Source organism: Micromys minutus (assembly GCF_963924665.1).
Source record: "Micromys minutus genome assembly, chromosome: X".
Taxonomy (NCBI): domain Eukaryota; kingdom Metazoa; phylum Chordata; class Mammalia; order Rodentia; family Muridae; genus Micromys; species Micromys minutus.
Window position 1 is genome coordinate 18,326,949 of NC_137970.1, and position 12,494 is coordinate 18,339,442.

Here is a 12,494-nt window from a genome sequence, read left to right on the forward strand (position 1 = left end):
AATAATAGTGTAAATGTGCTAAGAGAACCAAGACACCTCCAAATTCTGTAACTTTCTCCCTCCCCCTTAAATTACTTGCTATGGGTCTTTAAACCATTAGCTCATACCCTTGGGGCTCTCAGAGTCTGACCCACAAACCAAAGAACATATATGTGCTGGACCTAGGCCTCCCCACACACATGTAGCAGATGTGTAGCTTGGTCTTCATGTGGGTCCCCAAAAACCTGGAGCAAGGGCTGTCCGTCCCAAGAGCTGTTGTCTGTTCATGGAATATAGTCTAGCTGGGCTGCCTTGTCTGGCCTCAGTGGGAGAGGAAGGACCTAGCCTCACATAGACTTGAAGTGCCAGGATGGGGAATATCCAGCCTCCTATCTGCTCAGATGAGAAGGGGTGGGAAAGAGATTGTGGGAAGTAACCAGGAGGGGGTCAGTGAGTGAGATGTAAAGTGAAGAAGTAAAAACTAAAATTAAATTTAAAAAGTAATTTCTTATTCCCAGCATGAAATTTACCTTCAGTTTGGTTATACTGGGATATCTTACCAATCTTTGTTGACATTGTTATGTTTCTATTGCTATGACAAAACTCTATGGCCAAGGTAACTTACCACAAAAATCATTTAATTGGGCTTACTCTTTCAAAGGATCAGAGCTGATGATGCCTGAGCAAAAGTGTGGTGGCAGGAAGAGCTGAGGGCTCACATCTTGATCCATAACCACAAGGCAAAGGGAGAGCACCTGGGATGACATCAAAGCCCAACCCCAGTGATGCACCTTCTCCAACAAAGCCACACTTCTTTGCCCTTCTCAAATAGTTTTACCAGCTGAGAACCACATATTCAAACACTTGAGTCAATGGGGGCCATTCTCATTTAAATTAGCACATTTGTCTCAACTCATGAGAGAGAAGTTAACTTCCATTCAGTGAGTAGATGTAGACTTCAAAAAGGAAACATAGCTCTGATGTCAAAGGTCAGGAAGAGATGCACATAACATTACCAGAGGAGCTGTAATATAGGGCATGTTGGTGTTGCGGTAAATATTAAAGAAAGTTCTGTTGCTACCAGTACCGGGGGTCTCACTCTGTGGGAGCTCTCACTCTGGAAGCCACTACAGTATGGAGCCAAGAGCCTGGTCTCTGTTTCTACCATGTAGTCCCCTTGGTCGTTAGTTACCAAGCCTTGCACACACACATCTTATTCCATGAGACCCATGTCAGGATCTGCATGCTCTAGCTGCCTTTCAGCCATTACTTTCATACACTATCCTCCACAGTCCAGTAAAATCATGACTCAACAATCAATAACTTAAACAGATTTATATGTTAAATTCTCAATCCATAATCCCTCCACACAATAAATTTACAACCAACTGACAAACATATAAACCACCTACCTAGATAAGATAAATTAACCTATAGAAACCAATCCCTTAGAAAGTACACATAACTACTGATGGCTACCAGAACTGTGCAGTCGGAGATGGGTCATCTTCGTCTTCTATGTTGAATCTCCCACTTCTCCTCTCCCGCTTCCCAGACATTTCCCCCTGCCTACAATTCCAGTGATAGGCTTCACCTTATCCTGGGACTGCCTTGTTACATAATGACATCATCCTACATGTCAGTTTCTTTAGAGAGACAGGGACAACTAGAATTAGACATGGGCTCAGATATTGGATCCTATAGAGAATAGAAACTGTTGGTGTCTGTGGGGCAGGGGCAGGGGGGGTTGGCTTTGTGCTTGGAATTCTCCCAGGAGATGGAGCATGTTCTGCCTTTCCTACTCTGGCCAGAGGATCCTGTTGGGAACTACAGGTCCTTTAGCCTGACTCATTTCTCAATTGCCTCTCACAACAGTAGGGTAATGTTTAAACACTAACATTTTCTTACATGTTATGGTACCTTTCTTGAAGAGCTCAGGATATCTGTCAACAAAATCTCCATCCATTTGCGTATGCTAAACATACTATAAAATGTAGACATCTTTAGAACCAGAGAGGGAAATGATATATTTAGAAACTGTAAAGGACTAAAATGAGTTTTAATCTTTTACAAAGTTCTTAGAATATAATATTAAAGGGATATTTTATGACTAACTGTAAGATTATCTGGCAACCTTTAAGAATTAATTTCTTGATTAACAAGACAAAGTCACCCAGCAATTCACATAATTCACACCAATATGATTGAATAAACTTATAATCCTGGAAAAAAAATACTAAGGAAAGAAACCCTACTCTTTTATACAGTAAAACAGATACAGTCCATGACATACATGTGCTTAAACAATAACTTGTCATGTAAGAGAATTCAGCAACATTGTTTGCTTGTGATTTTTTTCCTCCTGTGGGCTGGAATAACACACCTAAGTAAGGAATTGCTGTCTCAAAATCTAAATAGGACCTCTAAGCATTGTGCTTCTTTCTTGGTACAGGACAAGTATTCACCTTAGAAGGAATATCTCTGCATGCCCCACACCACTGGACTCCTAAATTTTTATTGAGGTAGAAGGCCTTTGAATTTTGGTTGAATTTATTTCCCATCCTCTGGTACATATATGTATTACCAACAAATCCAAACTGGTTACTACCTTCTGCTCACTTGGTCCAATCATAGTGGACCAATGTGGTATTTTGTAAAATATAGTGGACCAGTGTGACATTTTGAGGATGAAAAAGAGGATCATGATTCCTTCTAAGTAAGTTAAGACACAAGGCTGGAGAGCTAATATGCCCTTGAGACAAAACTGTAAAACTATACTTCTGGCCTTGCCAACTGAAAGTAAATTGCTTCTGGTCCTTTTGAACAAGTACTGAGAAAAAGGCATTTGATAGATCAATAGCTGCATACCATGTGCCAGAAGATGTGTTAATTTGCTCAAGTAAGGATACCACATTTGGCACAGCTCCTGCAATTGGAGTCACTATTTGATTAAATTTCTAATAGTCAACTGTCATTCTCCACAATTCTGTCTTCTGTACTGGCCAGACAAGAGAGTTAAAAGAAGATGTAGTTGGAACCACCGCCCCTGCATCTTTCAAGTCCTTGGTGGTGGCACAGTCCTCACACTACATGTCAGGGAACCAATATGAGTATGCCAACTTCTAAGTATTATGTATCCCAATTATACATTCTGGAACTGGGAAAATAACTACAGGATGAGTTTGGCAAACCACTGGACCTACTGTGAATTGAACTTCAGCCAAAACTTCATTAATCACCACATCTCCATAAGCTCCTACTTTAAATGGAAGGCCACAATGATTCTTTAGATCTCCCAGAATAGGTGTCAATTCTGAATCAGTATACAACAGACCCTAGAATTCCTGGTTGTTTCTTCTCTTCCTTGTAAATGGCTGTAGATCCCTCTGGGGAAGAATAGCGAGAAAGGTATTTTAATCAAGATCCTTTCTTGAAGAGACCTGGATGTCTCTTCATTCGAGGGTTCTAGGTTTTCCAACTGTCTAAAGTCTGAAAATTGGTTTGTGGTCTTGCCACAATGTGATGTAGCATTTCCTTCATTTCTTTGAGAATTTTCCTTCTTATACAGATCGAACAAAAATTCAGGAAGAGTTTTATCACTACATACAAGGAAATGTCATGATTGATTAGCTAGTACCAAAAGTCCCTACAAGTCATGCCAACGTAAAAGTCACTGCCTGTGCTGACCATTACAATTAAGCCATTATGAACATTCATTGTCTATATTGCCCATTCTTATAACTACAATCACTGTGCTTTTGGCGATTCTGTGCTGCCACCTAGTCCCTGCTATTTCAGGGCCCAACTAAACTCATTCCATTTAATTGATCCAACTGAGCAGCCATATCTACAAACCTAATGCCTGGCACAAGGAAAAAGTCAACAACAAAGCTCTTAAAATGTGCTGGGGTTCCTCTTTCATCATGTTTTATATCTTATAGGACTCATAAAGGCCATGTCTTTTGGGCCAACCCATTAGGGAGGATTAGGTTTTACACAGCGTCCTGGCATTGCAATTTCTCTGAGCCTTAAAATTGGAGGGTGGATCAGGAGGGGGGATAACAACTAGACTATAAAAAAAAGTAATTTTAAAAATCCCTTCATCAACACTAAGCCAAGGAATATCAGGCATCTTCAACTCCTTTTCAGTTGGCCAGCTTTTGACAATTCAGCCAACCATTCAAACTTTGACACCTTTTTTTGTAAACTCTGCAAGCCTTCATATTAAACCTAGAATCTCCATTCAGTAGGCCCATATCAATAAACTCAGCCAGATCTAGTTTTATGTTCCTTCCACCATTATCCCGCACCCTTAAAACCCATTCCCACACATATTTCCCAGACTTCTGCTTGAATGAATTAGCAAACTCGTTAAGCTCCTAATTCTTGAAGTTCTTTAATAGTGTAGGGCACCTCCTTATAGACTACATCTTCTGTCTTCCCTCTAGCAGTCTGCTTTGCCTTATGTCTGCTTATAAGTCTAAAGGCAACTACTGGTGAGCCCTGGGGGACAGCAGTATTGTCGTGCCTGGCATCTTCTTCAGAGAAAGTCACTGCTGGTTTGGCAGACAATAAAGGATTAATTTCCTCACCCAGAGGTGAAAAGGGCAATATTACATGGTGAGGGGGGTGTAAGTACATCTTCCTTCCTCGGGTGAGAAAACCCCTTCAGAATTGAAGGATTCAAGGTTCTCAGCTTCAATAGGATTCAACCACACATCCCATTCCACGGTACTGGATCTAGTCCTTAACCAGTTACACTCTCTAAGGCTAAAACTTGAACTTTCACTGTACTTTAACCAGTCTCAGAATGTGGGATTCGGTTTGGTTTTTCTGCTACTCAGGCTCAGTGGCTGCTGGAGAAAAGATTCTCTTCCTGAGCACACTCTTCTGACACCTTAGACTGTTTGTGTGCCTCTGGAGCCAGTCAATTTCATTGCTGAGTTCATTTTTTCCTTTTGACACTGTATCCTGGGCTACCAGAAGTTGGTTAATTATCCAGAAACGCTAGAAACAACCAGCCAGTATCATTATTTTCCTTATTTTTCCACAGAGTTGTCAAAAGTTTTATATTCAGAGCCACTAAATTCCTTTTTCTCCACATCAAACCCTTCGAATATTTCTAACCATGATCTTTCAGTGTTCTCCCTTCAACCATGGAAGGTTGGTTGGTGTTAGTGAATTGCCAAACCTCCTCCAGAGGCTTAACAAAGTCATCCTCAGAAATCTGTTCCTCTAGAGGCACTCCTGGTACCACAATCAGAACTGATTCTCTAAAGGCCCAACTAGACAAGCAATGGCTGTCTCTTGACAGAAAGGCTGAGGATCCAGTAGTTGTTCAGTCCACAAGACTGTCTCAGCTGTCTCAATCCAGTACTGGAGTCCTAGAGAAGTCATAGAGAGATACTGGGTTTCAGTCTACATTGGAAATTACATTGGAATTGGCTTCTAACATGAGTGAAGAAATGCCCTGGATCAGGATCCATGAACCTGCCAGCAAGAGTCAGGGCAAGCAGTCAAAAGGCAAAAGCTTCCTTCTTTGGGGGCTGCTACCAGAGGTTATGACAGCCCACATGTAGGGTGGGTCTTCCACCTCAAATAATCCAACCATCAAAAAAAAAAAAATCCCTCACAGGTGTGCCCAGCTGCTTTGATTTTTAGTTAATTCCAGGTGAAAAAAATCTATATGTAGTCAGGTTGACAACCAAGATTTGCCATCACATTAATTAAGATGATCCACCTCAAAACAGTCTCTTTATTAAGTAGCACTGTACATTGACATGGTCTGGCTTACATGGTAAGCTTATCCTAAACCTAAAATACTTCAGTAATTAAGAATTTATATGTAATCTGCCCAACAGTAGAAAAAAATTACTTTTAATGTGATCTGTTAAGTGTTTATTAAACTACTTAATAGTTAAGAAGCACCATAGAACTTAATACGGATACTGTCAACAATAATAAAATAATGTCATTCCAAAATTAAAAAAAAAAACTCCTAACTCATCAAACAGCAAAGAATAAGAGGCTGTGGAGTACCCGTCCCTAAGTGGGATGGGACATCTGTATCACACCCTTCCCTACAAGGCTCAGGGATCATCACAGTAAAGGGGAGGGAAGAGTCACATGTAGGAGCCAGATGCTGGGAAAATTTCTTTGAAAATATTGGCTGCACACAGCAAGACCATTGCACATAAGAACTCCTGGGCTGTGCCTGCACACCAGACCTACCTTAGGTTATGATAATCAATAGTCCATCAATAGTCCATCAATAATGGGGGAGGGGTTCGTGAGCTTCCACCCTTAGCTGAGGAAGTATTGACAGTTGATGCCTTCTAGGGGAGGGAATGTCAGTTTTCTTCAGTGATGCAGCACTAGGTAGGCTGCCTATGGTCCAAGAATGGATACCCCTATACTTATGCCCATACTGGCAGCATCAACTGAACTCATCTTTTTAGGAGTACATAACGAGAAAACACTACTTTCTCCAGACACAAATGGGAAGCTGTCTCCTTCTGCCTCACCAAGAAACTGCTAAAGTTCCCGAGGGATCAAAGGAAATAAAGACGTAGTGAATGAAGACAAGAAATATGATGGCTTTGAAGATTGTGATAAATGTCAAATTATGACATTGTGTTGGTCCTAAATTCACTATACAAACAGAATGCATGCTAGCATTAGGAACAATAAAGGCCATGTTGAGTGAGCTCTTTCTTCCTTTAGACCTTCTCCTTCTTAACAAAAGTTCAGTGGTGTGCTGTTCTAAAGTACAAAATATTCCCAATGCCAAGAAAACCATTCACAAATACTGACATTCATAAGAACAATGAGAATTGCTCCTTTGACTGACCCAATCCTTCTACAAGACAAATGGCTCCCATTCCTGTGCATTTAACAGAATATAAGAAAGGCCTTAATGGAGTTGTCAGCTGGCACATCACAAAAATGATTCTTGAAGACAGAATATTGACTAAATTTTGAAAATGTGAGCTGGTATTCATGAAGCATAGTGAATATTGTGAAAATTACAACACCTCGAATAAATTGAGACAGATGAGATGAGTGGGTGGATTTTTAACTTATGATTTGGCACATTTAAATTATTAGTGGACTATATAATATTGACAATGCATTTTCTAATATTTGACTGGCTTTGATGACCCAAAAAAGAATAACAAAGATCCCACTTGTATTAAGAAGAAGCCAGGGCAGTCAGCATGCAGAAGAAGGCAAATCGATCCTTTCTTATTTCCTTGTACAAAGCTCAAGTCCAAGTGGATCAAAGATCTCCACATAAAATCAGATACAGTGAGACTATTAGAAGAGAAGAGCTTAGGACACATAAGCACAGGGGAACATTTCCTGAACAGAACACCAATGGCTTATGCTCTAAGATCAAGAATCGACACATGGAACCTCATGAAATTGTAAAGCTTCTGTAAGACAAAGGACACTGTCAATGGTACACAATGGCAACCAACAAATTGGGAAAAGATCTTTACCAATCCTACGTCTGATCGAGGGCTAGTATCCAATACATACAAAGAACTCAAGAAGCTACACTCTGGAGAATCAAACAATCCTATTAAAAAATAGGGTACAGAGCTAAACAAGAAATTCTCAACTGAGGAAATCCGAATAGCTGAGAAGCACTTAAAGAAATGTTCAACATCCCTAGTAATCAGGGAAATGCAAATCAAAACAACCCTAAGATTCCACCTCACACCAATCAGAATGGCTAAGATCAAAAACTCAGGTGACAGCAGATGCTGGTGAGGATGAGGAGAAAGAGGAACACTCCTCCACTGTTGGTGGGGTTGCAAGCTGGTACAACCACTCTGGAAATCAGTCTGGTGATTCCTCAGAAAACTGGATATAGTACTACCTGAGGACCCAGCTATACCACTCCTGGGCATATACTCAAAAGATGCTCCAACATCTAACAAGGACACATGCACAATCATGTTCATAGATGCCTCATTTATAATAGCCAGAAGCTGGAAAGAACCCAGATATTCTTCAACAGAGGAATGGATACAGAAATTGTGGTACATATATACAATGGAGTACTATTCAGCTATTAAAAACAATGATTTCATGAAATTCCTAGGCAAATGGATGGAACTTGAAGCTATCATCCTGAGTGAGGTAACCCAGTCACAAAAGAACACACATGATATGTACTCACTTATAAGCAGATACTAACCAAAAAAGCTTGAATACCCAAGAAACAATTCACACAACTTATGAAGCTCAAAGAGAAGGAAGGCCAGAATGTGGATGCCTCAGTCCTTCTTAGAAGGGAGAACAAAACACTCAATGGAGGAAATACAGGGACAAATAGAGCAGCAGAATTGGAGAAGAGATCATCCAGAGACTACCTCACCAGGGGATCCACCCCATATGCAGCCACTAAACCCAAGCATTATTGCTGATGCCAATAAGTGCTTAATGGCAGGAATTTGATATGGATGTTTTCTCAGAGGCTCTGATATAGAAGGGGATGCTTACAGCTAACCATCAGACTGAACATGAGGACCTCAATGAAGGAACTAGAAAAAGGACTGGAGGAACTGAAAGGGTCTGTAACCCCATGGAAGAACAAAATTATCAACTAACCAAACACCACAGCTCCTAGAGACTAAAACACCAACCAATGAATTCGCATGGAGAGACCCATGGCCCCAGGTGCATATGTAGCAGAGGATAACATTTTCTGGCATCTATGAGAGGAGAGGCCTTTGGACCAGCAAAGGCTCGTTTTCCCTGTGTAGGCAAATGCTAATGTGCTGAGGTGGGAAAGAGTGGTTGAGAGAAAGAGGACCTTCATGGAGGCAATGGGAGGGGGAGGGGGAGGGGATTGCAAGAAGGGAATAACATCTGAAATATAAATGCAAAGAATATCCAATAAAAAATTCATTTACTGCATGTGTGTTTCATGCATGCACATTTATACATACACACAAACATCCTATTCTATATTATCAATTCAACACATTTTATTTTGTGATACACTTCAAAACCAATAAGACTGTTTTCTGTGAAAAAAAAAGTTTCCATGAAAACATAAAATTCAATGCTCAGCCCTTAACAGGAACTCTATATAAAACCACCCCTTCCCAAGGCTCAGAGACCATTGAAGAAAAGAAGGTAGAAAGAGTTTTTAGAACAAGAAGAGATGGATGACTTCAGTTTAACAGCATTTTCCAAACATGGCAGGGCAATGATACATATGAATGCACACAGTTGGGGCAGCACGCAGAAGCCCTGTGCATGCTGAAGCTAGACAGAACCCCAGCAGGAAGAGGAGAAGAGGTAGATATGGAGTCCCACTCCTAGATGAGATGCTGTTGGCAACTGATAGCTGCTAGAAGGGGAGAGTTGGTTTTTCTTAAGAGCATGGCCTCTGGTAGAATGACTGCAGTCCAGGGGAAGGTCAGACATACAAGAGTAAGTGGGCAGCACAAGTTAGACTTGGTGAATTGAAAAAATAAAAAAGGACACGAAGGTGGGTGAGTAAAGGAGTAAGGTGGATCTGGAAGAAATTGGGGGAGAATTGAACCAGGCATGGTGATGCGTGCCTTTGATGTTAGCACTCAGAAGGCAGGAGCAGGCCCATCTTTGAGTTCAAGGCCAGAGATAATCAGAGCAAATTCAAGAACTATGCAGAGAAATTGTTTCAAAAAGGAAGAAAGGAATGAAAGATGAAAGAAAGAGAAAAAAGAAATTCTCAAAGAACTAATATTTTAAAAATAAGTAAGTAAGTAAAAAAATGTAATAGAAAAGTCAAAGATGAACTAAATAAAAGAAGAAACCTCCACTGCAACACATACACAGGCGGCAGAGGCAACTGGATATCTGAGTTTGAAGCTAGCCTGGTCTACCGAGTAAGTTCCAGGACAACCAGGGCTACACAGAAAAATTCTATTTCAAAAAACAAACAAACAAAAGATATCAAACAAAAGACTTCCAGATACAAAGATTTGAGTGTTCTCACTGCAAAAAGCTATCCTGCCTACATCACACTGCCTAGGAGCCAAAAAAACACTATGGGACAATTTCTTGTCACCCACATGGAACTCTCATTCAAAACAGCTTCCTACAGAAATGACAAGGCAAAAAGGAAGGCAGGAGGAGATAGAGTGAAATTAAGAAAGCATCAAAGAAAAATTTCCAAATTTTTAATAAATATCTTCAAAGAATAAAAACATTATGCCTCTAAAACTAAATGCATTAATGTTCTTAAATGAATAAGCAAGCCAGAGAAGACAGAAGTACCATTATCAAAACAGAAGGAGATACTTCAGAAAAATACTAAAACTATTGTAAAAGAATTCTTTACTTATATTGTTTATGTGTATGAGTGTTTGCCTTCATTTATGCTTCTGTATCACGCGCATGCCTGACGCCCATAAAAGAAGAAGGTACCCAACCCCATGATGGTTAGTCATGAGTCCTTAGCTGGGTGCTGGAACCTGACCGTGTCCTCTGCGAGTGCCCATAATCTCTGAGCCATCATTCCAATGCTCTAAAATAAAACCCTTAAATGGAAAATAATAAATGCAATGTAAGAAATAAAGTATATTAGCTAACTAATAAACTTCCAAAAAAGAGACCTAAGAAACTGGAGGCAAGGAAAAAAAAGTGTGTGTGTGTGTGTGTGTGTGTGAGAGAGAGAGAGAGAGAGAGAGAGAGAGAGAGAGAGAGAGAGAGAGAGAGAGAGAGAGAGAGAGAGAGAGAGAGAGACCTGCAGGAGATGGCGCTCCAGATTGTTACATCATATCTAAAATTAATGATTTTGATTCAGGACATGGTGGTCTGTGCCTATAATCCCAGGTACCTGAGAGACTGAAGCAAGAGATTTATAGGTTTAAAGCTAGCTGGGGTAGTGTAACAAGACTCATTTAAAATAAAGTTTGTGATTCAAAGAATATTACAAGAAATTGAAATGAAAAAAACATTTGTAGTTTTTCCGGAGGACCTGAGTTCAATTCCCAGCATCTACATGGTAGGTCCCGACTGTCTGTAACTACTGTTCCAGGGGATTTGACACCCTCACACAGACCTGCATACATTCAAATCATCAATGTACATAAAATAAAAATAAAATTTATATAGATAGATAGGTAGATAGCCAGATAGCCAGATAGATAGATAGATAGATAGATAGATAGATAGATAGATAGATAGATAGATTAGATAGATAGATAGACAGACAGACAGATAGATAAAATCACACGAACAAATATACAAGGGGATATGCAAAAAGCCCACAGGCATGTGAAAAGCTACACAATCATCATACAATACCATGGGAAAGAAACAGAAATTACCAAGAGGTAGTAATTCCTATTCACCTGGATGGCTATAATATTCATGTGGACACTGAGTAGCTCTACTGAGGAGGCACAGAAACTGCACCTGTAAAACAGTACAGCCAATTTATTGTAGCTATCTAAATAAATTAGATGGTTGCATGACCAAGAAATTCAAGTCTTAGAAGAGAAAGCAAGCAATAAAAAAAAACCTACACATAAACATTTATAATAGCAGAAATACAGACTGAAGTATCCATAAAATGACAAATGGGTACACAAAATATGACACAATCATACAATGGAATACTATTCAGCCATTAAAAAGAATGAAGTACTGAAAATAGAGGGGCCAGGTATTCATCTGACGATTCTTGACCAATGAGATTTAATTATTGCAGCTTTTTAATTTATGCCCATGGCATTTGGGGGCTTCTCCATCTCTGTCCCTTGAATATATTCTGGGCATAAATTAAAAAGTGACATATTAGTGTCAGTGCAATTTTTTATGCCCCTTCTTCATGGCTGCATTAATTTACATTTGTACAAGTAATGAAAGGGTTCCCACTTCTCGTGGCAGCATTTGTATGGGGACAGTCATTCTGACTGCAGTACAATGGACATGCATTGTGTGCTTGATTTGTTTCCATGGTCGCTAATGATATTAATCAATTTTCATACATTTGTCAGTTTGTCATTCATATTTCTTCATTTGAGAAGTCACTATTGAGATTATTTGCCAATCTTTAAATTGTGTGGATTTTTGTTCAGATTTTGGGAAGATATAGATCCTGGCAGATAAATAAATACCTGGAAAATATTCCCGTCCACTCTATGGATTGTCTGCTCACTCTCCTGTTCCTTTGCTGTGCTTGATGAAATCTCATTCATTAATTTTTGCTTTTGCTCCCTACATTGTTCAAATCCTATCTAGAAAACATTGCCTGTGTTTATTTCTAATAACAGTTTCAGAATTTTGTGTCCTATATTAAAGCCTAGAATGCATCTTGAGTTAGTTTTGGTAGAGAATTAAAAATGGGAGTTAGTGTGCCTGTCCTCTGCATGACACTTTTCAGTTTTCCCAGCCCCAGTTTTGAAAGAGGATGTCCTCTCTGCAATGTGTTTTTACCAGCATTTGTCAAAACTCACCTGGTTATGAACTGCTTTGTTTGTGTGTTTGTGTGTGTTCTCCATTCTGTT

The 12,494-nt window shown here is 39.7% G+C and overlaps 1 long non-coding RNA gene across 2 annotated transcripts in view; it reads right to left on the minus strand.

Moving 5' to 3' along the window:
• The window catches only part of LOC308415377, a 28,878-nt gene that overhangs the window by 12,061 nt on the left and 4,323 nt on the right, over nt 1-12,494 (minus strand). The gene's annotated exons all lie outside the window — the stretch shown is intronic.